Consider the following 25,130-nt stretch of genomic DNA (forward strand, 5'->3'; position numbering starts at 1 on the left):
CGCATTACTAAAGAAAGGTATACTATGAGAATACACCGGGTGTTTTAGGGAAGCCCGCCACTAGTGTTTTAAAATTGGGTTTTTGAGGTAAGGAGAAGCTTTTTGTGACGCAGTAATACCAGTGTTGGCTTGCGTGAGAAAAACACGTGAATCATATTGCCGCGAATCTTTGTAGTGTTTGTTCATTTTGCAAAGGTGCCGGGCCCCGCCGCGGTGGCTCAGTGGTTAGGGCGCTCGACTACTGATCCGGAGTTCCCAGGTTCGAACCCGACCGCGGCGGCTGCGTTTTTATGGAGGAAAAACGCTAAGGCGCCCGTGTGCTGTGCGATGTCAGTGCACGTTAAAGATCCCCAGGTGGTCGAAATTATTCCGGAGCCCTCCACTACGGACCTATTTGTTCCTCTCTTCTTTCACTCCCTCCTTTATTCCTTCCCTTACGGCGCGGTTCAGGTGTCCAACGATATATGAGACAGATACTGCGCCATTTCCTTTCCACCAAAAACCAATTATTATTATTAAAAGGTGCCGGCGCGCCGCTTTACCGCTTTGTTTGCGGTGCAAGACGCGACCAGATTTATCTCGATTGTTCCCACCCAGACGGAGCTAATTCTACGTTGTTCCAGAATGTTGTAGTAGCTTTGCACGCCGTATCTCTAAAGTTCGCTGTCAGCTTTCAATTGAGTAGAGTCACTGGAACGGGAAAAGCACCGCATTCGCATTCTCTCGCCGCCGCGCCGGCGAGCCAGCGCGCGCGCGCTCCCGATTCGTTCTCCGCGGTCACGTGGTCATTCCCCGCCATAAATGGTCCGCTCGCTTCTTTATCGCGGCCGCCGTCACACAGATCGTGCGGAGCATTACGTAGCACTTTCTCTTATGGGCCGAGATAAGTGTGCACAGCATTTCCAGTCGCGTAGTGACGCTTGTGCAGTTCATGCCTGCGTAAAGACTGCGCGCGGCCGGCGCTTCAGCGGCGCTGGGCCAAATATGGCGGCTCCGGTGATGGTTGAGGTACTTTTCCCGTTCCAGTGACTTTATCAATTGAGCACGGCCGAGAGCCGCAGTCATTCTCTCTTCGACGACCGCCGAGCACGCTTGTTGTTACGCCGCCGCCGAGTGATTCAGACCTTTGTGGGCGCAAGTCAGCCCAAATAATGTTTCTTTTAGAACATTTGTCTTCATCACTGTTTCGACTGCCGTCACCACTACGTGACAATATTAGTGCAGTCGTTAACTGAACATTAATATTATACTTTTTAACTACTACTGAAAGGCGCCTGATCGTAATTAGAGATTTGTAGCCGGCCCGTTAGCAATAGCCTTATTAGTTCTTGGAATTTCGAAAACGCGATTACCCTCACCCGCTGTGGCTGAAAAAAATTTGGGCCATTTCTCGTGCTATTCGAAAACCGCGTGCCTGCAGGGAGCGCACAGCTACATCAGAACTGGTCCCTCCGTACCGCACGTACCACGCGACAATCTCAGCCCTGCCCGTGCTGTGGCTCCTCGCCACTTGGCTGCTCCAGCGCGGGCAACGTGTTTTTCTCTTTGCTAACTCAGTGGTGGACATCGATAAATGTCTGTTTATTACAAACTGTGCTTCACACGATTGCTCTTTGCTGAAGAGATAAAAACTGTTATTTTTCGAGGATGTACAGGAGGAGGTTCCACATTTCCTGCACCATATACGGCTCTTTGACGTGCAGCCTTCACGTCTGCATCGTTGCGGGTTTGGCAGGTAAACATGGTGGGGCCACTGATTGCATCCAACACAGCGCAATAATTTGTCGGCAGTGGCTCAATATTGTGAGGCTTCCCCGGGACCACCTGTAATCTTCCGCGGCTCGGTCAGCTGTATTTATTCGGAGGTGCTTGCTTGCAAGCGTTTACTCTATAAACAATATCAGTTTGAAAGCCTAGCTGATTTAGTGCACTTCTTTCGACAATTTTACGTGTCACTTCAGAGGTTTTCCAACCAAGTGTTGCAAAGAGCGAACGAAGTTAATTTACGAGATGATCAGAAGCACCCATCCGCTTCTTTTGTGCAACGGATGCAGGGACAATAAAATATCTCCCTTATTGACGCCTGCCATAAACTGGCTGTATTCGACGCTGACTTTCGGGCTTTCAATGCCGACGTCAGGTTTTGCAGTTTCACTACACCTTTGAACTGTACAAGCTTCACATATGTCCCTGACGGTTGAAACCATACTGGCAAAACCACTACCTGCCAAGAGACAAGAACAAGGTCTCCATTTTCAGAAGTCCTCTCACGAGAGCTTCCTCCTCTTTCTCCTCGTATTTTCAGTTTTTCCATCTTTATCGAACTGCCATGCAAGCGATCCTCCCTGATATAGTGCCACTTGCTAGGATTCTCACCTCTTTCATGGCCGGAGAAAGTCTTCAGAGTCATCTCCATTAGAGTTCTACACGAATAAAGCTTCAGAACTCATATCATCGAAGTTTCCTATTTCAGACGCACGATCGATCTTGAACAGCTACCCCACCTACCCCAATTACCCTCGAAAGTAGAAGATTGCACAGCCGCCGCCGTAGCTCAGCCGTAGTCACACATAACAAGTAGCTTTATGGATCTTTTCTCGTATTCATGTAGCCTCGAAAGTCTTTCTTATTGCCTTGGACCACAGCAGATATTTTTGTACGAGATGCTCAATGCTCACATTACATAGATAGCGTGGCTCTTATTCACACGAATGGCTGTTGCTCAAAAAGGCATACACTATAGCTCAAAATAACGTGAGTAGCTTCTTTCAAAGTTTCCTGGGAATTGACGTAGCAATGTATTCATGAGTGCTTCTTATTTGTTACAGCGAGGACGCTATTCTTATTTACCTCTTTCCTGCAACCGATTTGGTTTCACCGCTGCATCCGCACTTTGTTGGGTATTCCACTTTCGCTGCGTAACTTTGGATCAAACAAAAAAAATACCCAGCAGACCACAAATATGGGCTTAATAAAGTATTTAGTCTGTCAGTCGGGAAATATCTATGCAGCTAAAGTTGAACACGGCGGCGCTGATCGCACTTTGGAAGCGGAGAACTATTGACGGCTGTCCTTTATCATAGACAGATACAAAAGAATGGAAGGCTGCACTATTCGATGGTGCATTTCATAGCAGCAGCGTACCGAGGCACAGAGCGGATCGAAGCCCAAGGAAATATAAGCACAGCCCCGACTCGCGACGATTGAAGTTGAACTAGATAAAAACTTGTTAATAATATGCCTGCAACCGTGCTGTGATGACGTCACCGAATGTAGAACAAACAAATCCACTCTCCGAGACTTTGAACATCGGTGTCAGTGCACCCAATATTTGCTGAGGGGTATTTGATTTACAAATTTAAACACGCATGCATGAGCTTCCGTTCAGTATAGCTGCGCGGGAAACAATATTCGTTTATTTGCAATCGAACGCTGAAAGTTCTCTTTTGTTTCATTTTACTTGTTCTCTCGGACACTGGGCTGGACTGTTTTGTGTTTGGTGGCATCATCATACCGGTACTGCGGACTTATATTACCACGATTTTCCCAATAAATCTTTACTCCGGCGTAGCGCTGCGTTTTTGTGGTCTTTGCCTTCGCCCCGTCCCGCTATCTGTCCGTTCCTTTAAAATGGTGCCCAGCAGACAGTTACTCTGCCTGTGGAGGTGTTCATCAATTTCTTCTAGCAGGGTTGTTTCTGAATTAAGTGGTATGGTATGCGACTTACAAATAATAGATAAGATTTAATGTTTGCACATCAGTACAATTTTGTCACCGTCCACTGCTTGCAAACTCGGGAGCTCGACAACATCTCCCAAGCCGAAAGTTCCTTTGTGGAACTGCGCCATTCTTCGTCAAGACTAATAGCTGGAGGTGCTGGCTCGTTAATACCTCGAAATTCGGAATAGACGACGACGAAGGAAAACAAGACTAGCGCCAGCTAATCTGTTGCGGTTGTGCAAACTCGCAAAATGTTCAAGGGTATTTTTTTGCTTTTTTTGAGCACCTCTTCAGTGACGGTTTAGTTTTTCATCCGCCAGATAGGTCCGCGCATCTAAGAGATGGCGCTAAGCCCACGGATCCGCCATGTTTTTGACGCCCAGGTTTCTATGGAAGCTTGGATGCCAGTGCGCATGGTGGAACGGTGAAATGGCAAACGCTGTTGACTAGCTTATTCAGTTTGCTGACAGCACTGCCGTATACGTACCTACTACTTGTTTAATGCCTAATCCACCAATGTCTGACATCCTATTTTATTATTTCAGGCATCCTTCGCGCTTTGTGTTTGCTACGTCATGTGCGTGTCAAATGCTACCTTCAGAAAAAAAGAACAGAGGAAAAAAACAGGATCACTCACAATAAAACCAGCGGAAGGGGCACAAGCACAAAGAAGGACCCATGATGACATAGGACTTTCAACTGATTACATTTTTAATGAAGAGCGCCTTTAAACTCCTCAGCGATGATTCCTCCGATTGCGCGTGAAAGAGGGGGCGCTAAGTTTCCTCTGTGCTTCTGAAGTCTCATAATTTCTTCCACATTGAACATATCTTTGTGTGCAAACGATAGTTCGAAACGCGGCAAAAGAGATTTAATTCACGTTGTGGCAACCAAATTACGGAATTCTAGATGTTTGAAGAGAATCCGTGAGGCAATTTACACTCGGGTCCTTAGGAAGATATAACGCCAAGCCAGTCACTTGCAAGGCGAGGTAATGACTTGGACTTGTCTAGAAAGCATGGAAATAGTGATAAGGAGCTTATAAGAAAGCAATGTTATCTATTGTGCCAAGCAGGGCGACTGCAAAATGCCGTTTGTTGTCGTTCTAAATAACACGAGTGCGGGATCTGGGACGATGGAGAGCCAAAGAATCGAAGGTACACACTAGAGAGAGACGACAGAGCATGCACTACCTTCAACTGTTTATTGGAGAAAAGAAACGAACAGGTGGTTGTACGGCCGTCAGTGGAGGGGAATGGTTAAGACAGGCCCAAGAGGCGCGAATATAAGTGAGGGAAGGAACGGTGTCAGCATGCTCGGCATTTCTTTTTCTTAATATTTCTATAACCAATCTCTCAAATTTAACGAAATTATATATAACTTCGTCGTTTTTCTTTAATATAAGTTATACTGAATTCTACGTTTGACGAATTTTTAACCCTGGACTTGTATCATCGTGTCACCTCTCCGCTTTTTAGCCACTAGTCTTCCGATCGCGTTTTGCTAACGTCTGCCGCCTATTGATTCACAATACCTTCGTTATCTTTATACCCTAGGGCCTCAGGGAGAGTGGCGCTGCCTGCGTCGACATCGGATGGATACCATCCGATTCGAGTACAAGATGTTCCATTATTTATACAGACTTACCCCACACTGCACACCATTTCTTACTTAAATTTAGTTTTGTAGCTTCGCGTTCACCCGCCGCGGTGTTGTCGCGGTGTTGTCGAGTGGTTAGAGCGCTCGGCTACAGATCCGGAGTTCCCGGGTTCGAACCCGTCCGCGGCGGCTGCGTTTTTATGGAGGAAAAACGCTAAGGCGCCCATGTGCTGTGCGATGTCAGTGCGCGTTAAAGATCAACAGGTGGTCGAAATTATTCCGGAGCCCTCCACTACGGCACCTCTTTCTTCCTTTCCTCTTTCACTCCCTCCTTTATCCCTTCCATTACGGCGCGGTTCAGGTGTCCAACGATATATGAGACAGATACTGCGCCATTTCCTTTCCCCCAAAACCAATTATTAATAATTAATAGTAGCTTCGCGTTCTAAGACACCTGATCTACCTTCAAAGAGTAGAGAATTGCTTCTTGAATTGTCATAAAGCGATCCCTTCTTGATATGCTTTTTGAAATTTCGATACAGTTGTACACTCTGCTTCTTTACCAGTTAATTAATCCAGTTATTACCTTCTACGTTTTTTGCCTGTCGTTTATAGCTCTTTATTTCTCCGTCCTTGTGTCCTGCCTACTTGCTGGTTAGTTTGTAGTCCTTTTTCCGCCACTGCGAGCCAACGCTCTTTCTGTATAAGTATTTAAATACCTTAGCTGCCCACCTGTTGTCAAGTTTTTTCAGGCGTTCTTTATATTACTCTGATCTTCCCTTGCTGCGAACGATGTTCAGCCTATACTGCCTGTACGAGCCTGTACTGCCTCGTTTGAGATTGCGCCGAGGGCACCCTAGTGCTAACCTACCAGCAGCTTTCCGATTTATTTCTAGCCTCAACTGATCATCTTCCCTTGGACACAACACCACATTAAAAGAAGCACTGCCACCATTATTCTGTTCCAAATACATCTCCGTACTTCATAACTGTTGCACCGCCATAATGTTCTATCTTTGTTTATCGCGACATCTCTTCAATCTTTATCACTATTAGTATGTTCATGCTTTTCAATGTATATTTGTCTTTTATTTACTCATACCCCGAGATACTTGTATTCTGCCAAAATGGGTATCTCATGGCCTTGTACCGCAAGCATCTGACCTAAAGAATTGTTAAATATCAAACCCTGACTTATCGGTGCTAAAAGTAGAGCTTAGAACGTCTCCTTCTTCTCCACCAGTATTCACCAAAGTCTGTAAGTCTTCCTGGCTGTCAGGTGTTAGTACAATATTACTCGCATGCATTAATCAAAGGAGCCCCCGCTCTACAACCATTCGGCCTAATCTGTACGAGATTATGACCTAGACTACTTTCTTGTAACAGCACCACGCGGCTGATCTAGGGGGCCGTCTCCACGACATTAAGCGTAGTTCCTCTCTGGCTACGCCAGATGGCGACTCCGCCTTGTATCGCTTCTCGCGTTTCCAGTGATGAGCAAGAGAAGACTAGAGTACTGATGGTGTAAAAGCAGAATGGGAAAAAATGCGCGAACCATCAAAGAAATCAAAACGATGGAGCTTAGGACGTCGAAAATAGATTAAAGTGAGAAAAAAATACGATTGAAAGTTTAAAAAAGTACGACATACATAAAACAGCCACTTTAATTTACTAGGAAATGTGACACTCGCCACCGCCCCGATTCAAAGGGGATGCCAATAAGATCTATCTATCTAGGTAGCGCCGGTGCTGACGGGACCAATTTTTTAAATATGTTTACTTAAAAACGTTGGGCGGGGCTGGCGGCGGCTGTGGAAAGGTGGAGCCGACGTGGGACTGCTGCGTCGTCAGCTCCTGCTGCCGCGGCGAACTGCCGCCTGGTGTGAGAGCTCTTTGACTCTCAAAATGCCGCAATTGAGCAAGGCATGGAAATAGTGCTGACTTAAGACCGTGGAAATGAAACCCTGTGTCTCCCCGGTAGCAACGCATATTTCCCCAATCAGGATCAGAAACACCGAATGACGTCAATCTCATGACCGACCTATATCGAAGGAACAACAAAGAAAACGAAAGGATACCGTTACCGACTCGTCCAAGTTTCTGCCCTTGTGATAGTTCAAAGGTTAATGTAAAACCACATTCTCATCTTGGCGCACCCTGCAGGAATAAAAGAAAACTGCCACCACCGAAACGAACAAACAGCTGTAGAATGCACATAATAGCAACACCGAAATACTTCATGAATACCAATTTTTTACTCATGAAAACCTTGGCGGCCGTAAGGCAAATTTTGAGCAGACATCTAGGGGTCAATACAGTTATCAAAAAGCATAGGAAAGAACTATTTCCAGGAATAGCCACGACCCACCAATAACGAGAAAGAAGTTAAATGAATTCCAGTAATTATCAAGAATTATTAGTGAAAATAACGTCAAAAGGAACATAGATTTAGTATATAAAAACAACCGTAGGTGGAATTTCCACTAAAACGCAAGTTTAACCTGACAAAGTGAACCCTGAAAGTTTGAAAAATTCTGGCAATCGGCTTAACCGCGAAGATTTTTGCAACAAAACACTTGCTCACAGACTCGTTTGCACTCCCTGCGCTGCCCACGAAAGGACACGCGGAGAGTTGCGCCAGTCCCCTCCACCGTACTTTTTTTTTTTCGAAAATGAGAAGGTTAACACTCCCTCAAAAAGAGATTTTTTTTAACGAAAGTCTCAAACTTTACATTTTAGATTTATTTCAAATAACATTTAAATGCCCCTAAGCGAACGACCAAAATGCCTCAGAGTGTTACGGATTCGGCTCCATCGACGGTTCAAGGAAGCTACCAGTAGAAAGATTTAGCGAAGCGGAGACGTACTAACGTAGGCGTATACGGGCTTACCGGACGCAGGCTGTGTAGGCGCAGTGGCCCCGCGTGTGCCACTGCGCGTACGCAGCATGCCTACGCTAGTACGTCTCCGGTATGCTAATTCTCTCTGATAAAGGCTATTTCCGTAAAATATGTTTCCCGATTAGCTTAGCGTTGCTTACTCAAATAGTATGCGCTAAGATGATCATTAACAGAATTCAGAAAAATTTGACACTTCGATCAACAAGAACAGGCGCTTTTTGGAAAAGGATACTCGACACTAGATCGTATTCACGCTATAAATCAGATGACAGAGAAATATTCACAACATAACCATTCCCTCACATACCTTTCACGTAATAAAACATTATTGTGATGACCCCCATAATGCGCAGGTCCACACGGGACGGAGAGGCAAAGAGACACCGTATGGCTCAGTTTAAACAAACAGGTATATTCAATAATTACACATGGTTAAGGTTATACATCAGAGGCTGGGGCGTCCGAGCTTACGTGCCGACGACTTCATGGGGGCGATGGAGTGGCTCCGGAGTTGGGCTCGAGCGGTTGCTGGCAGAAGCTGCACGCCGTCGGGCTTCGGCACTGAAGGCTCTCTTGGCGAACGATGTCGTCCTCAGCGTGTATGCAGTAGAATTTCAATAGTCGTCCGTTTCTTCGAGGATGGTTCACAAACCCTTCCTCTAGTGTCGTTCGGCTTGGAAGATGAACAGGAGGCGAGCTTGTAGATGATGACAGCAGAGCATAATTTTACAACATACATATACAGAGAGTTAAACTGGAAAAAGAACTGAATTTACAAAAGAAGGCGATCCGCTAGGTGGCGCCGCCCTGTTTAGCTGGCTGCCTATCGAGCTCCGCTTTCACCTGCCCCTGGCCTAATCCAGGGCTTCGCCCGCCCCTGGATTTCCTCTCCATCGTTTCCGGAAGGCTTCCGAAGCACGTGGATACCATCGGCATCACGGCCCGCTGCCGGGCTGGCCCTTCAAGCGCCTCCAAAAGTCTGAAGCAGCGCGGCGCCTCGCTAGCCCTAACGCGCCGCGCCTGCACCTCTGCAATGCAGCGTCTGACGAAGCCCCTGCAGCCCAGACCCACTGATGCCGCCACCGCGGGGCCTACTCCAACCGCCCACGCCACCGCGCAAAATCCTGTCGCAACCAACACTGTGAGCGACGCTGGGAGCTCCGGTTCGACGGCCGCGGCGCAGCCGACAGCGTTCGTCGTCGCCGCAGCGTCCACTGCTCGCCAAGTCCACGCTCTAAGAGACGTCAACACCTTTGGGCCCATAGACGCGTCGCAGCCGCCTGCGTTCGTCGACGCCGCCGGTGCCGCCGCGCCTACACCAGCCACATTACCCGCTGACACCAAGACCTGCAGCCCGGCACCAGCGTCGCAGATTGCGCCTCAGGCTGACGATTCGTCGGCAGACATGGACTTCATGGCGTCCCCGGTAGACGACACTCCATCCCTGGAAATCGGCTGGAGCACCATCGGTGCCAGCCGTAAGCCTGCTTCCGCCACCCGACCCCGCTCCGAGCTCATCACTGTTGGCATACAACTCCCTCCTGGTACCCTCAATCCCAAGCTGCCTCTCTACGACGTGCTCGCCGCAGTCACCTCCGCTGCACAACTTTCCTCCAAGACCAGTGCAGACATCACCCTTCAGGCCAAGCCAGCCCAAAGCCTTGTGTTTTTAAAAACTCATTCTCCTCTCACCGCCCACCTCCTACTTTCTATCACGCACCTTCACCTTCACGGTAAGCCTGTCAGCATCAAAACTTATTCCCCCCATCCTCCCATCTCATGCCTCGGCGTCATTCATAACGCCGGTGGCCACTTCACTCCTGATGAGCTCATGCATGACCTAGAATCTTTCAAAACAGATATTCTCGCTGCTCGCATGATGGGATCCACTCAATCAGTGCTCATAACGTTCGCTGGTACCGTCGTCCCCCACTTTGTATATTTCAAACGCGTTGCCTTCCGGTGCCGTCCTCATAAACCTAAGCCTCCCACCTGCACCCGTTGTCTCACTCTAGGCCACCGCGCCCACCAATGCCCCCAGCACAGCGTTCCGGCAAAGTGCCGTCGCTGTGCTGCTCCTCTACCCGCTGACCCTTCCGCTCATGTGTGTGCCCAGCCCTGGTGCGTTCATTGCCAGGTGAACACCCACCCCTCCCTCGACCCCACTTGCCCCTTCCTCCTTGCTAAACAACGCGAGTGTGCTAAAGCTGCATACCTCCGACGCCTAGCTTTGCGCCGGGCCACTCAACCCACCACCCCCTCCTCCTCCCCCTCCTCCTCATCCTCCTCCTCCTCCTCCTCCTCCTCTAATCATGAATATCCATCAGCTCCGATCACGTCACCACCAGGCTCCTTTGCCGCCATAGTTAAAGGATCCTCGGTGCCAGCGTCCCTCTCTTCCACTACACCACCCTCTCCATCCTTGACTGACGCGAGCCGCTCCTTCGACCTCCGGCTCGCAATGCTGGAACGCCAGCAGCGAGAGCAGCAGCGCATTTCCCACGATCTACAACAGCAGATACATGCCTTGACTCAAACCCTCCAGACAACCACCTCCTCTCTTACCTCCCAGCTTAACAAGCTAAATGAGCACCTTGCCACGATCCCCACTCCCTCCTCCAGCGCCCAGGTCGCCCCTTTGGCTGACCTTGTCGAAACCACCACACAGGCACATCACACTCGCTTGGTTCAGCTGGAAACTTCGGTTCTCCAGATTCTTACCACCCTCCAAGCACAATCAAAGCAATTGGAATCTTTCACATCTATGCTCCAATCCGTCCATGAGTCACTGCCCCCGGCAAAAAAGAAGGAACGCGTACCATCGCGTTCCTCTCCACTCTCATAATGGCGTTTGGCGAGGACCTCGAAATTGTGCAGTGGAACTGCCGAAATCTTTGCCACAATAAGACCCCCCTCCACCAGTACCTACTCACCCGCCCCTCTCTGCCTCATTTTCTCCTTCTCCAGGAGACCCGGACGGCCCGCAATGTCCCAGGCTACCGCGCCTACCATGCCACTACGGCCACGCCACTTGCGTCTATTTATGTACGCAGTGACGTGCTCGTAGAGCAAATTGACATCCCCTCCACCCTCCTTAAATATTTAGTTTGTGTGGTTTATTACCACCCTTCTTCCCGCACCTCACTCGTCCTTTTGTCTTTTTACAACCCCCCTGTCACTTCCTCTTTATTCTCTGCTCTGGGCAAATTCCTTCACTCTCTTCCTTCTACCTCCCATCTCCTCTTTGGTGGTGACTTTAATGCCCCTCACACACTCTGGGGCTACCCACAAACCCTCAAACCCGGCCGCCTCCTGCATTGTCTGGCCCAGGAACGCCACCTCACCCTTCTTAATACTCCTGGCTCTCCTACTCGAGCGGGCCTTGCCTCACAACGCCCCACGACACCCGACCTCACTTTCTCTCGGGGTTCACTTTCCTTTCACTGGCAGGTGACAGCCGAAACTCTTCTAAGTGACCACTTTCTCATCCATATCACCACCTCTCTTTCCCACATCCCTCGCTGTCATCCGGTTATTCACACTGACTGGCATGCTTTTCGCACTAATCTCGCCTCCGACTCCTTTCAATCCTACGACGACTGGACGTCGCGCATCTCTGCAGCGCTCACGTCCAGTAGCCGTCGCGTTCGCTCTCGTTACCCAATCCAGGACCCAGATCCATACCTTATCCGTTTATGGCGTCGCCGTAAACGTCTTCAACGCTCCTTTCGCTCCCAACCACACAATGCCCAACTTTCCTCCCGGATCACTGCTCTGCGGGCTGAGATCGTCGCCCACTGCGCCTCCCTCGAGCACTCTCGTTGGAGTGCTCTTTGTGATGGCCTTGATTCTGCATTGCACTCGCGATCCGCATGGTCTCTCTTTAAATCCCTCCTTGGCAATAAGCCTGCCCTTGCTCCCACTCTAGCTAAAGCCCTCACTCAGGGGACTCCCTCCGAAGTTTTTGATCAACTCGCCTCTCTCTACATCCCGCCCCCTCTGGCACCCTCCTACCCGGTGTACTCAGGTGGACCTAACCCCGATCTGGACCAATGCTTCACTCTCCGGGAGCTCGAATCTGCTCTGGCTGCTAATTCTACACGCTCGGCTCCCGGTGAGGATGCCATTACATACACCACACTTCGTAACCTTCCTGACTGCGCCAAAGAATTCCTCCTTGAAATCTACAATGAGGCCTGGGAGAGCGGCTGCTTGCCGAGCTCCTGGACATCCTCCCTTATTTCTATGATTCCAAAGCAGGGCAAACCTCCCTCTCTCTCTAACCTCCGCCCAATCTCCCTGACGTCGTGCGTTGGTAAGACCCTTGAGCGAATGGCTCTGACTCGCCTCTCTGATTTTCTTGAGGCACGGGAATTTTTCCCCCATTCTCTCATTGGCTTCCGACGCCGCGTCTGTGCACAGGACATGTTTCTGATTCTCCAGCAAACGTTCCTGTCCCCTACACCCACTCAAATTTACGCACTTGTGACTGTCGATGTTCGCAAGGCCTTTGACGGTGTTTGCCACGATCACATCCTTTCTCAACTCGCCTCTTTGGATTGTGGCTCCCGCATGTGCTCCTATATCCGCTCATTCCTCTCTAAACGTGTGGCTCGCTTTCGTGTAGATACCCACTTGTCTAACCCACACCACCTCACCCGTGGCACTCCTCAAGGTGCTGTTCTCTCTCCTACCCTTTTCAATCTCGCTATGGCCCCTCTCGCCTCCCAGCTAGCTGAAATTCCCGACCTGCATCATATATTTTACGCCGATGACATCACTCTCTGGTGTTCATCTGGCTCTCCCGGTCACGTACAGGACACCCTGCAACGTGGCCTAGATCTCATCGACTCCTTTCTCACCACCGCTGGCCTCTCTCCTGCTCCTGAGAAATCCGAGCTTCTCCTTCTCAACCATTCCTCCTACCAGCGCTCACACAACCACTTCGTCTCTCTCCACCTTTCTGGCTCTCCCATTCCTGTCGTCACACAGTGCAAAGTTCTTGGCTTCCCTTTGCATGCGGCTAAGAATGTGCAAGCCCTCCACCGCGCTGTCACCACCTGCCACTCTGTAACTCACCTCCTGCGGCGCGTGGTCACTCGACGCTCAGGTCTCCACGAGGCTCACGCGTGCCGCGTTGCCCACGCGCTGGCCCTCAACAAAGTCTTGTACTTTGCACCCTACGCTTCCTTCAATCAGACTCAACTTAACACTCTCGAGACTGCCCTTGTGGGCCTCTACAAGGCAGCTCTCAACCTCCCTATCACTACCTCTACCACTAAGCTCTTTGCCACAGGCCTCTTCCATCCTCTTCGTTCTCTTCTCAGTCTCCATCGTGACTTGCAACTTGCCCGGCTTTCCCTTACCCGTCAGGGTCAGTGGTTATTGACTCAAGCGGGTATCTCGCCCATTCCAATCTCCCCGTTTACCTCTCCTATTCGCACCCCCGCTCCCAATCTTCGTATCCTTCCCCTCCCGACCAACATGTCCCCCGTCCTGCACGCCGGACGTCGTCACGCGGCCGCACAGCACCATTCCCCTCTCTTTGATACCCAGGGTGTAGCTTACACGGATGCCTCCTTCGTGGCTCCTCGAGGTTCCTGCGGCTACGCCCTGTACCATCCACACCTCCCTGCTCCTGAAACCCACACCAGCGGGCCGTATCTACACCCTCCAGACGCATTGTCCCTCGAGGTCCTCGCCATTGCGCATGCCCTCCAGTCATTTGCCCTCCTTCCCTCTCTCCAAGAGTACACAGTCTATTCAGACTCACAAGCCGCTATACACCACATACAGAAACGCACCCTGACCCCTTCTCTCCAACAGGAGGTCGAACGAGCGGTCTCCGCACTGCAGCCTTCCATCGTTTTCCTCCGCTGGGTCCCTGGGCATTCAGGGATTGACGGCAATGAGCTGGCCCATCAGCTCGCCCGCGACACACTTTTCCGGGCACCGTTGATCCCCTGGCCCAAGCCCTCGGAGGACGGTGGGAGGCTCACCCTTCGCCGCACCATAAAAGAGGTCTACCTTGAGCTCCGCCTCGACAAACGCCTTTACCCTCCTCCTCATCCATCACTCACGGTGCCGGAGTCTCGCCTTCTTCGGCACATTCAGATGAATGCAGTTATCACCCCGTCCCGCCTCTTCCTCTATCGCTATCGATCGGACCCTTCCTGTCCCAACTGCCCCTGCATCTATGCGGACCTGGCCCATTGCCTCTTCTATTGCCCGGCTGCTCAGCAGTCGGGTTCCTTCCCCCCACCCTTTCTATCCATCACCACCTGGCTCGACTGGCTTGGCGCTGAAGGGGAAGAAGAACAGCGACTTCTGGTCGCCCAGGCGGTCGACATGCTCGGCCTATAAATTATGGTCGAATAAAAGTCTTTACTACTACTACTACTACTACAAAAGAACAAACTTTGCACTACTTTACTCATCGACCGGGCAGGTTAGTGCCTAAGTAGCATCACATTACATGCTAAGCATGGAGCCCCAGCTCAGACTGGACTGCATCCGTTTACATGTGCTTTTAAGCACTTGATTAACAAAGGACTAAGGGCGGTCATTTCCAGTGGCCCGCCCAAAGCATCAATTCTCCAATCCAAAATAACATGCGAGATGGGGACCACCCCTTTGGGTTGGGCTTAGCCTCGAACCCAGAGTCTGTTAACAATACAAACTAAATAAACAACAAAAACGCCACCACTCTCTCTCAAGTGAGAGTATACACAGGCTCTCTCTTCGGAGCTAATTCACTAGCGCCTGTCTTTCCACATTCTTGGCGAGTACTGCCTGTCCGCCATGACAGGTGTCCGTCGCGGCCCTTCTGGGAAGCTGTGGGTGCCTTCCCGGCGATAGCCCACGACAAAGGGGGGGGGGGGAGGGAAAGATGTCGTCTTCGCGGTTTCGCATAGCGTCGGCTGTGGTACGGCGCGCTCTGGCCCGCTGACAGCTCCCTTGTCCTGGAATGTAACCGGAAATTGGGGAGGATAAAGCCTGTTTCCCCGGGGCGGCGGCGGGACCGGTTTTTCTGGTCGTCACTCAAAGAGCATGGCTGGGTAATTGATGATGCCGCTGTCACGGGTCTCCGTCTACGCCGCGCCGTCGAACGTGGATCCTCGTAGCACACACGGAATGTCACACTCGCTCACCCTCCAGAAGAATGTTCTCCGAACATTTGAGTCCACGCAGCTCCCCTTGTCTTTCTGAATCGCCTCGCACAGTGCGTCCGACAAAACACTTTTCGCTGCACTCAACACCACTGCACAACACCATATGCCTCCGCTGTCAATACTGGCGTCTCCAGGGGCAGCACTGATCTTCTTTTACAGATAAACATGAAACTCAGCACCCAAGCCTCTCCTTTCTAGTCCAAACTGGACGAAATAAATTTACCACAGTTACAAAGGAGCTCCCACTTCTAGCACGATCACGGCACAGACAAAAATATAGATAACGAAAGGAAGTAGGGCAGGTTCTGCATGCGCTCCGCATGCTCTCCTGTGCAGGTGTTACTTAATGACAGAAAGGTTTAACTACCAACTCCGATAACTTAACACATAAGCACATAGCAATGTTATGAGCTGCGGCATTACACAATTCTAACCAGTTCACAACTCCGCTCTGTTTACGCCATTAGTCCGACTTAGCTTTCCGATTTCGCAGCGGATATCGGCCTTCATGAGTCATACTAAGTAAGTCTGTGCCCCTTTGTCTGCTTTGGGACTCGCGAGGGCTCGTGGCAGGAGCCTCTCCTGGCGTTATCTGCGCGGCAACCTCGCGCGCTTCTTCTTCTAGCAATGCATGAAGTAAATCCGGTGGCATTCCGGCCGTCACCTCGGGCGCCTGCCGAACAAACGCAGGAGAGGGCGTTTCTTGCGAACTATCTGCGCGCTCCGCTTCACTTCTGTCCCCATCAAAATCCGCGCTTTCCCTTTCCTCATTTCGTGAATACTGAACCGGTGCCGACTTGAGGCGATTTGCGTGTATCCTTATCAAACGCCGGTTCACGTCTCGGACTCTGAAGTTTACCGGAGAAAGCTTCTCGACAACCTCGCACGGTCCTCTCCACTTCGTCTGGAACTTACGAGCTAGCCCAATCTGCCTTTGGCAGTTTTCAATGTACACGCTGTCCCCCACATCAAACGGCGCGTCTCTAGCACTGCGATCGTGCACCTCCTTCCTGCGCTTCGCCGCTTTCTTTAAGGACTCCTTTGCGATGTCCCTCGCCACTTGCAAGCGCGATTCTAGCTCAACCTTATAGTCGTCCAGTGAAGCGTATGGGACACGACGGGGGCCCTCTGGCACTTCACTAGGCTGGTCCGGGTCTCGGCCGTAGAGAAGAAAGAATGGCGATTCGCCCGTGCTCTCGTGTGCTGCGGAATTGTAGGCAAACATTGCATACGGGAGCCACAAGTCCCAGTCCCGCTGGTCGCGCGAAACAAAATGCGACAGGAACCCGGCCACGGTTTGGTTCAGTCGCTCCACCGCGCCGTTGCAAGCCGGATGGTACGGTGTTGTCTGCTTCTTAGCGATCTTAAGCAGCTCGCAAACTCTCCTCATTAGCTGCGACACGAAGTTCGTTCCCCGATCTGTCAAGAGTTGCCTCGGGGGTCCATGTCGGAGCACGATCTGTTCGACAAATGCTCTTGCAACCGTGTCTGCCTTCTGATCTGGGAGTGCTACCGCTTCCGCGTATTTTGAAAGGTGGTCGACAAATACTAAAATGTACTTGTTTCCGGAAGTGGTCGTGGGCAATGGGCCCATTATGTCCATACCTGTCCGCTCGAAGGGAGCCGAAACCTCAGGGAACGGCTGAATTGGAGCTGGTCTTCGTCCCTTGGGTGTTTTTCTTTCGAGACAGGAATGACACTTCGCACAGTAGTCTCTAACGTCCTGTCGCATGCCACTCCAAAAGTACAAACGCTCCACACGCCTGCGTGTCTTCGCTACGCCAAAATGACCGGCGCATGGCGCATCGTGAAACGCGCGAAGAACCCTTTCTGTCCACGACCGAGGTATGACGACTCTCTCCCAAGCGGTTTTCTCTGGTCTCCCTTTCCTGGTTGGCCTCGTGCGCCGACACAGGGTGCCGTCTTTGTCAATGAAATAACCTAGCTGTTCGGGATGAGACGGTGCGCCCTCTAAGCTTTCGATTATTCGCTTCAGGTCAGGATCTTTGCACTGCTCTGTGCGTAATTCGGCGGGGTCGACTACGGGGACAAACTCTTCTATAGCTGCCACGGCAGCTGTGCGGCTGAGTGCATCAGCATTCAGATGTGTCTTTCCTGACTTGTGCTCAACTTCAAAGCAGTATTCCTGCAGGTGTAGATTCCATCTAGCGAGTCGCGAGCTAGGGTCCCTGACACTCATCACCCATTTCAGAGGATGGCAGTCTGTGACTAGCTTGAATTTGCGGCCGTAAAGGTAGCATCTGAAGTGCTTTACTGCCCAGACAACGGCGAGGCACTCCCTTTCCGTAGCTCCGTACTTTTGCTCTGTGGGGCTCAACTGTCGGCTAGCAAAAGCAACGGGATGTTCTTTGCCCTCGATAACCTGAGATAGCACGGCACCAACTGCGAACTTTGACGCATCTGTGGCCATAACGAAGGGCAAACTAAAATCCGGGTGGCGTAACAGCGGTGCACTCATTAGCTTCCTTTTCAGGGCCCCAAAAGCATTCTCCGCGTTTTCGTCCCAACGAAAGGCGACATTTTTGGCTGTTAAGGCGGTGAGCGGCTTAGCGAGCTTGGCGAACTCCTCTATGTGCCTTCGGTAGTAACCGATCAGGCCGAGAAACTGCCGGACCTGGCGGACGCTAGTCGGGGATGGAAAATCCGAGACACACCTTAGTTTCTCAGGGTCCGGTCGCACGCCGTCAGCTGAAACAACGTGCCCGAGGTATTTCACCTCGTTTTTGAGGAATTGGCACTTAGAGGGCTTCAGTTTGAGACCCGCTGCTCTTAGTCGCACCAAAACCTGCTCAATATCGCGCAAATGGTTATAAAAACTGCCACTGTATATGATAATGTCATCCATATACACGAAGCACAGCCTCCCCAGAAGACCTGCCAGGATAACATCAGCGGTTCTCTGCCAGACAGCAGGGCTGTTGGCCAGACCCATCGGCATTCTTTTCCATTCATAGTGCCCTGAGGGCGTGTTGAATGCCGTTTTCTCGGCATCTGCCGGATCCATTGCTATCTGCCAGAATCCCGCCGCCATGTCCACTACCGTGAAGTACCTGGCAGAGCCCAGCTGAGAAAGCGTCTCCTGTATATTGGGGATGGGGTATGGATCGATGCGAGTTACGGCATTTAGTTTGCGGTAGTCCACTACCAATCGATACGAGCCATCTGGCTTTTCCACCAATAGTGCTGGTGCTCCCCAGGGTGACTTTGAGTGTTCGACAATGCCGCGATCAATCAGGTCCTGCACCTGCCGCTCCATCTCCTCACGTTGGGAGTAAGGAATCCTGTACGCACGCTGGTAAACGGGCGATGAAGTGCCGGTTTCTATCCTGTGCTTTATAACGCCACAGCAGCCCAAATCCAGGTTGGACGCGGCGAATACCTCCGAGTAGTCGTTCAGCAAACCAGCCAGAGCCTCCCTCTCCCTGGATTTTACGTGAGAAAGATCGAACGACACCTTTGGAGCAGCCGAAGGACTAGCATGCTCTACAGTTGCGAGTACCGTATCGGTGGGCTCACGTTGCTCTATCGCAGAGGTGAAGAAAGCCAATGTTTTGTTCTTGGGAAGGCTCAGTGGCTGCTGGCTACAGTTAACCACCCGTAGGGGCACTCTGTGGGCGTCATTAACTGTCACGAGGCACGCGGCTGCCTTCAGGCCATTGCTGAGAGAGTCGACCGGCTCAAGCACTCCCACGGCGCCGCTCTCTACATCTGAAGGCACAAACGCGTACAAAATGTGCTCCGACCAAGGAAGGACGACCGCCTCCTCGACCAGCCGGACGGCAACCCGCGAATATACCTTCTCCAATGATCCCACTGTTTGACGGGTGTCAATATCGGTAATGCGAATCTCAGCCCCTCTCCTGTTCAAAAACGGAACTTTTGAGCCGCCCGCATTAACCTCTTCCTCAGAGAATGAGACTACTACCTTCCCTTTTCTCAAAAAATCCTGCCCTAATATACCTGACACTCCGTTTGGCAGAGACACCGTGTCCGGGCATACGTAGCAGGGGTGCTCCAATGCAATTCCGCCGAGAGAGAAGTGTAACCGGTAGAGTCCACTTATGCCAAGAGGATCCCCCGTTATGCCTACAAATTTGGTTGCCATACCACCAGACGCTTCCAACACCTCGCGGTCCCCCTTCCTTCGAAGCGTGTTAAAACTGCTCTCCTTAAGCAATGTCACCTTTGACCCCGTATCTATCAACAATTCCATACAACAACCATTTAACTTGCAACGCACAACAGGGCATGCCTCGTCGGCCACACAAACTACCACCACCTCATCATCTACTGCTCCCTCCCCACGCTCCTCAGGCTGGGGAGGACTAACTAGTTTTTTAACTCGGTATCTGGAGCCCCGCTGTAGGCTTGCTTAGGGCGTGTCTCGCCTGCTTCTCTTTGTGGCTCCCCACGGCGCACGTTTTGGCAGAACCTGGCGATGTGTCCGCGACCCTGGCAAGCGAAGCATACGATTTCTTCAAAATCTCGCATACCGCGCCTGTAGCTTTGTGGCGGTCTCCGGTTTCCAGCGAATGGGCGCTGTTGAGCGCGCGCTTCAACCTGGCATTCTACCTGCTGAGATAGCAGCTGTTCTAAGCGATCTAACCGCTCTGTCAAGAGAGCAACCTCAGGGTTGAGCACCGCTCTCTCTATGACGCGTACTCTCGCTGCGGCTGTCGTTAACGCCTCATTTTGTTCCTCATCCAATGCGGCCTCCACGGCTTGGTCGAAATTGCTCGGCTTGCGCGAGAGCACGAACCGGCGCACGGGGTCTTGCAGACCAGCCACGAACAAAGCGGTCATTTCCTCTTTAAGTATATCCTCCGCGTATTTCTTCTTAAGCTGGTCTCCTTCCTCCCCCCTGCTTAACGTATCGCGCGCTAAGCGCTGAAGCCGCGACGCAAATGTTCGCACGTCCTCCCCTACCATCTGTCCGGCGTCACGGAACCTCTGTACTCGCACGTGACGTGGTTCAGTGTCAAAATGCTCAAACGCGAGCTTCTTAAATTCCGCAAATGATTTTGTGGATTTTACTTTTTCGTCTCGCCATGCAAAATCATGAGCAGCTCCTGCCATCTTACACCTCGCCATTCCCAGCATTTGAGCATCGGACCATCCCCCCATTTTCCCAATCTCTTCTAGCATGGAAAAGAAATCGCAGATTGGAACCCCTGTCTTATCTCCCGTAAACGTCGGAATGACGCTTCCTAATGCCAGCATGCTTGCTCCGAGCGACGGCTGTGGAGTGGGAGCTCCCTCAGATACAGTCATTTTTTTTTTCAAGCCCTCCAGTGCCTCAAGCCTCTCAAATGGGGGTAAAAGTCCCACAATCAGTCCCGTGATTCCCTTTTGATTACAATTTTGAAGTCATGAATGTCACAGCATTCAGAGGACATTTGCTTTTGAGACCCCACTTCTGACACCAGTGTGATGACCCCCATAATGCGCAGGTCCACACGGGACGGAGAGGCAAAGAGACACCGTATGGCTCAGTTTAAACAAACAGGTATATTCAATAATTACACATGGTTAAGGTTATACATCAGAGGCTGGGGCGTCCGAGCTTACGTGCCGACGACTTCATGGGGGCGATGGAGTGGCTCCGGAGTTGGGCTCGAGCGGTTGCTGGCAGAAGCTGCACGCCGTCGGGCTTCGGCACTGAAGGCTCTCTTGGCGAACGATGTCGTCCTCAGCGTGTATGCAGTAGAATTTCAATAGTCGTCCGTTTCTTCGAGGATGGTTCACAAACCCTTCCTCTAGTGTCGTTCGGCTTGGAAGATGAACAGGAGGCGAGCTTGTAGATGATGACAGCAGAGCATAATTTTACAACATACATATACAGAGAGTTAAACTGGAAAAAGAACTGAATTTACAAAAGAACAAACTTTGCACTACTTTACTCATCGACCGGGCAGGTTAGTGCCTAAGTAGCATCACATTACATGCTAAGCATGGAGCCCCAGCTCAGACTGGACTGCATCCGTTTACATGTGCTTTTAAGCACTTGATTAACAAAGGACTAAGGGCGGTCATTTCCAGTGGCCCGCCCAAAGCATCAATTCTCCAATCCAAAATAACATGCGAGATGGGGACCACCCCTTTGGGTTGGGCTTAGCCTCGAACCCAGAGTCTGTTAACAATACAAACTAAATAAACAACAAAAACGCCACCACTCTCTCTCAAGTGAGAGTATACACAGGCTCTCTCTTCGGAGCTAATTCACTAGCGCCTGTCTTTCCACATTCTTGGCGAGTACTGCCTGTCCGCCATGACAGGTGTCCGTCGCGGCCCTTCTGGGAAGCTGTGGGTGCCTTCCCGGCGATAGCCCACGACAAAGGGGGGGGGAGGGAAAGATGTCGTCTTCGCGGTTTCGCATAGCGTCGGCTGTGGTACGGCGCGCTCTGGCCCGCTGACAGCTCCCTTGTCCTGGAATGTAACCGGAAATTGGGGAGGATAAAGCCTGTTTCCCCGGGGCGGCGGCGGGACCGGTTTTTCTGGTCGTCACTCAAAGAGCATGGCTGGGTAATTGATGCCGCTGTCACGGGTCTCCGTCTACGCCGCGCCGTCGAACGTGGATCCTCGTAGCACACACGGAATGTCACATTATTTTCACACAAGAAGAAGCTTCTACTCCTTGCTGAGCTGTATATCCCTTAAAAGATTCTTATACCAAGATTAAGGATGTATAAGTTTTGCTTCAGGAAGATTCTCAAATCGCTCATTAGCAAGAGGAACCATAAATTTAAACACTACATGCGAAATCCTAATAAGCAGCTATATAAACTGCTACAGAATTTGGGAGAAGTAGCAGGCGAAATGAAAGCGTTCACAAAAATTACTTTTCCAAAACTTGACTCAAAGGTGAAGAAAAATCCTAAAGAACTTTGGAAGTGGGTTAAGTCGAACCGGAAGGACGGTGTAGGCATCTGGACGTTTACTCTCAATACTACCACAATAAATAATTATACTGATAAGGCAAGCTGGTTTAATGAACATTTATGATCTTTTTTTAAGGACCGTACCTAGCCAACTGCCGCTTTGCTCAAGGTGTATTTCAGAACCCATGCCTGATACCTTAATTGACAGCTTTGGAAAGCTCAAATTACTAGAAAAAAATAGCTACATTCAGCTTCAGTTCATGACAGTATTCCGAACTTTGTTTTTAATTATTGCGCAAGAATAACTTGTGAATATCCAGCCGTAGTGATTAAACTCTCCTAGTAATTACGATTTAGAAGAAGAATGGAAAGTGGGGCACATTTTTTCGGCTTTCTATGATTGGACGTCCCAAAGCGACTCGGGGGGCTAATAGGGACGCCGTAGTGAAGGGCTCCGGAAATTTCGACCACCTGGGGTTCTTTAATGTGCACTGACATCGCACAGTACACGGGCCTCTAGAATTTCGCCTCCATCGAAATGCAGCCGCAGCGGCCAGGATCAAACCCGTGACTTTCGGGACAGCAGCCAAGCGCCTTAACCACTGAGCCACCGCGGCCGCTTGGGTCATATTGTGCCTGTTCACAGGGGTGGGCTTCGAAACCATGTGACAAACTATAAACCGATGTCTCTAACTAGTGCTGACTGCGAGAACTTTGAGCATATTGTCTACTTCACTTTACTGAACCACCTTAATAATAATCACTTTTTGTTGAACATCAGCATGTTTTTAGTTCTGGCCACTTTTGTGTTACGCTGTTAATCGAATTTTCGCATGACATTTTATCTATTTATCACCAGGGCCTACAAAAATGTTGCGTACTATTAGATTTGCAAAATGCATTCGATGCCATATGCCACACCCTTCCCTTGCACAAGTTATCATCTCTTGTTTTGCCGCACAATATATTTAGCTACACTGAAAATTGTTCAGCAAGTCGGTTACAAAAGGCCTGGCTTAGTTCCCAGTCGCCAGAGGTTTCCGTATTCTCAGGAGAACCCCAGGGGCCAGTGTGTGGCCCACTGCTCTTTCCATTGTATGCTGATGACTGCATTTTGTACCGGGAAATAAAGCATGACTTTCACAGAGCCGCCGGGGTGGCTCAGTGGTTATGGCGCTAGGCTGCTGACCCGAAAGACGCAGGTTCGATCACGGCCGCAGCGGTTCAATTTCTATGGAAGCGAAATTCTAGATGCCCGAGTACTGTGCGATGTCAGCGGACGTTAGAGAACCCCAGGTGGTCGAAATCTCCGGAGCCTTTCACTACGGCGTCCCTCATCGCCTGACAAACCAAACCAAACCTGAACTTTGAAATGACGTCAACAGTATTTCATCTTGGTGTCAGGCCTGATTTACGAATTTAAATGTGTTGAAATGCAGCCATATTCGAAAGCATAAACCGATAAATACAGAGTACTATCCAAACACCGAAATTATTTCTCAAGTAAGCGAGGCGAAACTTTACGTTCAACCTTTAGCTCAGACTTGTCGTGGAAGCATTAAGTAGACATCTTAACTCCGAAGGCTGGCCGCGCTTTAAACTTTGAGGAAAGGAACTTCAAAAATGCTCCACAAGACGTCAGCGAACTATTGTGCACAACAAACCTCCACCCTATTGTTGAACACGCATGCGTAATATGAACCCGTACACAGAAATTCTAGTAAAAAAAAATTAGAAGCGATTCAGAACCGAGGCGCGTTCCATGGCCCACAACTATTCGCTTCAATGCAGTGTCACTGGCATAAAAAATGGCTCAGGATAGCCTCTTCTTTCCTTAAGTCATGAATTTTTTCGACTCAGTTTTTTACAATACGTATTTCTCAGTCGCACTATGTTGAACGAAGCTGCCTGTCTTTTCTCACCTACGCACATTCGGCAGCGGCGAGACCATCCGAATAAGATTAAAGGAATATCATTATATACCATAGTTTTCGCACATTCGTCTTTCCACGCTCGTTCATTTCATGGAACGAACACTCCTGCGACGTAGCTGTGGCTGCATTAGATTCTGAATTTACCGCAGCGTTAAAGGCTGCCCTTGCTGTTAAATACTGATATCGCTGGTATGTAGGTCAACTTGTTTGCGAAACATTCCTTCCCCTTACCATGTTTTGAACTTTTTGTATGCCGTGATATTACCATGCGTTTTTTAAGTGAAAGTGTTACTGTGGAGCGTAATAGATTATGCTTATAGTCCGCAAATAACTGGCTAGAACCCGAAGGAAAACGCAACTTTGCCGATCTGAATTCAATTTGAACACAATCTGAATCCTTCCAACACAACAGTGACAATATGACCCTGCATACACCTTCGCTAGCGCAGGCTCCCACACACATAATCTGATTGGGGAGTTCCTCAGTGCAATGACGACCAATCATCTTTTGAGAGTTTTGGAATAAGTGGACGAGAAAAAAATGTGAATTCTATTTTTCTTCTTCGTGCGGGGCATATGCCACGCTGCTCGCCGCCACAACGCAAAACACTAAAGCAGAGCAACGCGGCATGAGGTGTGGCCTGATAAAAACAGCACTGGCTTGTTGCCACGCCTAGGTACTGCAGCCACGCTAAGTATTCCGCGGTCCACCGCTTGAAAAAAAAAAAAAGGCTGGAGCATTTCTCGCCCGACCTCGCGGATCGGCGAAGTGATGTCACGTGATGTGTGGTCTAGAGATCAAAATCAGTTCGTGGTTTAAGCATACCTTTAACGAACACGTGAATTTACACATAAAGCGTTGTACACCTGCGTAGCGGTGTTATGAGGCACTAGAGGCACAGGCTC

The 25,130-nt window shown here is 50.3% G+C and overlaps 1 protein-coding gene across 4 annotated transcripts in view; it reads right to left on the reverse strand.

Annotated features, from left to right (window-relative positions):
* Mp (collagen XV/XVIII-type protein multiplexin) overlaps positions 1-25,130 on the reverse strand; it is a 307,755-nt gene that overhangs the window by 112,399 nt on the left and 170,226 nt on the right. The window lies entirely within an intron of this gene.

This window comes from Amblyomma americanum, chromosome 1 (genome assembly GCF_052857255.1).
Source record: "Amblyomma americanum isolate KBUSLIRL-KWMA chromosome 1, ASM5285725v1, whole genome shotgun sequence".
Taxonomy (NCBI): Eukaryota; Metazoa; Arthropoda; class Arachnida; order Ixodida; family Ixodidae; genus Amblyomma; species Amblyomma americanum.